Source organism: Dipteris shenzhenensis, chromosome 29 (genome assembly GCF_047967505.1).
Source record: "Dipteris shenzhenensis isolate YYH24624 ecotype China chromosome 29, Dip_SZ_1.0, whole genome shotgun sequence".
NCBI lineage: Eukaryota > Viridiplantae > Streptophyta > Polypodiopsida > Gleicheniales > Dipteridaceae > Dipteris > Dipteris shenzhenensis.
The window spans coordinates 23644336-23647785 of record NC_141624.1 but is presented as its reverse complement, the minus strand read 5'-3'; the positions used below and the strand labels follow the sequence as shown (position 1 = coordinate 23647785).

General features: G+C 47.6%; 1 pseudogene; it reads left to right on the top strand.

The window, feature by feature from the left end:
* Positions 1-1261: 1261 nt before the first annotated feature.
* LOC147882607 (F-box/kelch-repeat protein At1g22040 pseudogene) lies at positions 1262-3059 on the top strand (annotated as a pseudogene).
* The last annotated feature ends 391 nt before the right edge of the window (positions 3060-3450 follow it).

Below are 3450 nucleotides of genomic sequence, written 5' to 3'. Positions count from 1 at the left end.
AGACTACAAGTTGGTAGAGGAAAGTGAGAAGAAGGAGGATTCGAGGAGGACGTTGGAACCACCCTGGGAGGAGGTTATGATTCATAATTGGTCTACATTCAAGACCACTTACCCACTAACTTGGATTTTAGGAAAATATATTTTAAATGTTAATTATATACATATTTAAAAATGTCACATTTTATGTTACATTTTTGAAAGGTGAATATGCACCCTTCTTTTGAGAATGCCACATAAGGTGAGAGTTTGGAGGGACTAACCCTTTATTTGAATAACTTCAAAAATGTATTGTTTCTTGAGTAGGAGGGTGGTCGTATGGAAAACATTTCTTTGGAATGGCTTATTAGCTTTTAGCCGTATTGAGTATGTCTTCCCATATTGAGAAGGGGAAAACCCCTTAAAGAGAAGGGAAAACCCGTGTGAAGGGTGATGGAACCTTGTAATATGGGTTGTGGAGGGGGGGGGTTGGGCATATATGACGTGGCAGGCAAAGCCGAGTGATTTTGAGGGGCTCTCAAACAACGGAATTATTGTGTACCACGAGCGAGGGAAAGCTTATAACAATAGTTGTGGTTCCCAGGCCATATAGCGACTCCTCAGGGTAACGGAGTAACTCTTTGCTGGCGACTCGTTCCGCTACGGCGGACGTCGTCTTCTCCCTCACCACCCAGTTGCGACAGCGTCACCCACACAGTTGCCTCAACTTCTGGGAGTGCATCAATGCCCCATCGTACCGCTCGAATCATCTTGGGTCGCGCTGCGCAGACCTTGACCTTGATTTTTCACCGAGAGGAAGGTATTCTGTGTGTGAGAGAGAGAGAGAGATTTGTCGGTGTGTTGTGGGAGAGAGTCGGAGAGAGGGCGTGTGCGGCTTCTCCTTAATGCGGCCTCGTACAAGGTCTGGACTCTTCAGGGAGCGAGCGAGCGAGAGGGGTGATCCTCCAGCGGCATTGGACGCAAGTAAGAATTGAGAAAGTAGCGAGCGAGACAGAGAGAGAGCGCGCGCGTGCTTGCGAGAGCTCAATGCGCCATTCCTTTGATGATTGAAGCAATTTCTCACTCCGTTGGTTCTTGATCTAAAGGACCCATCGTCAACTTAATGGTAGATCTGGAGAGACTACCATCGCGCTCGCAACTGCGGTAGCGATCGATCTTGTTTCTGCTTGCCATCAGAGAGAGAGAGAGAGAGAGAGGCAGGGAGGGAGGGAGCGCGCGAGAGAGAGAGAGAGAGAGAGGGAGGAAGGGACGGAGGGAGGGAGAAATGGGAGCGTTCTTGAGCATTGCCCGAGGTCAGCAATCCCCTGTCGAGCCTGCTCCCTTGTTGCAATCCAACAAGAGACAACGAATTTCCCTGACCGTCTCGGACGAGCATCCTCAGCTCATCCCCGGCCTGCCCGACGAAGTTGCGGTCAGAATTCTAGCGAGGGTTCCGAGGGGCACCTACTTATCTTTGCGGCTCGTGTGCCGTGCTTGGTACGATGCGCTCACGACCAATGAACTCTTCGACGTAAGAAAGGAGCTCGGGGTCACCGAGGAATGGCTATATGTCTTGATGCGGGGCCAAGACGAGAATTTATCATGGTACGCCTTGGATCCGTCCTCAGGAGACTGGCAAAGGTTGCCACCCATGCCGGAGATGAATCCGGAGGAAGAGACGGAGCAGGCGAATTCTGGATTGAGCTGGTGGCGGCTTTCCAGCGTCAGGTTTACAGATTTGTTCAAAGGCTTGTTCAGGCGCAAGGATTATGTAGATAGATCACCATTTTGTGGATGCGCTGCAGGAGCTGTAGACGGTTCTCTGTATGTTTTGGGCGGATTTGCGAAAGCCTGTGCTATGAGGTCCGTGTGGAGATATGATCCTCAAACCAATGTCTGGGCAGAGGCACCCTCCATGGGAACTCCGAGGGCCTATTGTAAGACAGCTCTTCTGCATAACAAGCTCTACGCTGTTGGCGGGGTAAATCGAGGCCGGGGAGGGCTCACTCCTCTTCAATCCGCAGAAGTGTATGAACCCTCACTGAACGCATGGAAAGCAATTCCCAGTATGCCCTTCTCCAAAGCACAGGTCATACCCACAGTATTCTTGGCCGACATGCTGAAGCCGATTGCTACAGGAATGGCTTCATTCAGAGGGAAGTTGCATGTACCCCAGAGCTTGTATTCGTGGCCATTCTTTGTGGATGTTGGAGGTGAGGTTTTTGATCCGACCACAGAGTCTTGGATTGAAATGCCCAATGGTATGGGTGAGGGATGGCCAGCGAAACAAGCCGGTACGAAATTGAGTGTCGTTGTGAACGGGAACTTGTATGCGTTGGATCCGACTAGCTCATTGGATGGCAGCAAGATCAAAATTTACGACACTGAGGCCGATACTTGGAAGGTCATCTTCAGGAAGGTACCCATCTTACTAGATCTCACGGATTCAGAGTCACCTTACTTGCTAGCAGGCCTGAAGAACATGTTGCATGTGGTCTCTAAGGATATAAATGACCATATCATGGTTTTGAGAGCCGACCTGAATGGAGCTCCTGCTGCTGCGACTTTCCCCATCTTCTCATCTCCGTCTACCAACGGCGGCAGCTCTTCGGAACCTGAAACTGATGGCTGGAAGTTCATTACCAGGAAATTTTTTGGCTCCGTTGAACTTGTGACGTGCCAAGTTTTGGACGTGTGATCTATAGAATTGCATATCTTAGAGCTCAGAAACCATTTCGAAGTCTCAATTGACCTAGACAATACCTTATGTACATAATCTAAGCATTTGGCAGCGCTCATCTCTTCCAGTCTAAATATCTTAGTAGTTATGGTGGTGTCAATTGTAAGTCATTCTTCTGCTCCTCACGTTTGAGCCTGGGAGCTTTGTGCCAAAATGTTTGTTAGACAAGCTCCTACATGGGATATGAGAGAGAGAGAGAAAGAGAGAGAGAGAGAGAGAGAGAAAGAAATTAGAATTTTAGCTACCTCTGTGTAAGACTGCAGTATCTATGAGACGGTAAAAGCATGGATATAGCTGACACCGTCTATCTCTGCTTGCTCATCAAGAGCTGAAGATCTCTCATAACAAGTGTTAATTAATTTCTTGCTCGCTCAATCGCACCACTACTGACACGTTTGCATGCCTTCTTTGATTAAGGGAATGGACAATGTTGTGATATGGTTATGGGGTGGGCACTGTACATGGGATCTCCACCTTCTGTCGTTCTCTTTTTGTATCTACCTTGCCCATCTATTATTTTCCACTTCCAGCCTGTTCGAGCTACTTTAGAACAACAAAAACCTGAATTTGTACGATTGGATATATTCTAGCTTACAAAGGTATATTTTTCTATCACCTTAGCGGACATGCAAATTCTTTGAATTTTCATCCAAGTGTTGATCGGCTGTTCAACTTTATTGAAATATCTTATGCCCCACAGCTAAAATTTGGACTTTAGAATAACAAAATCAAAT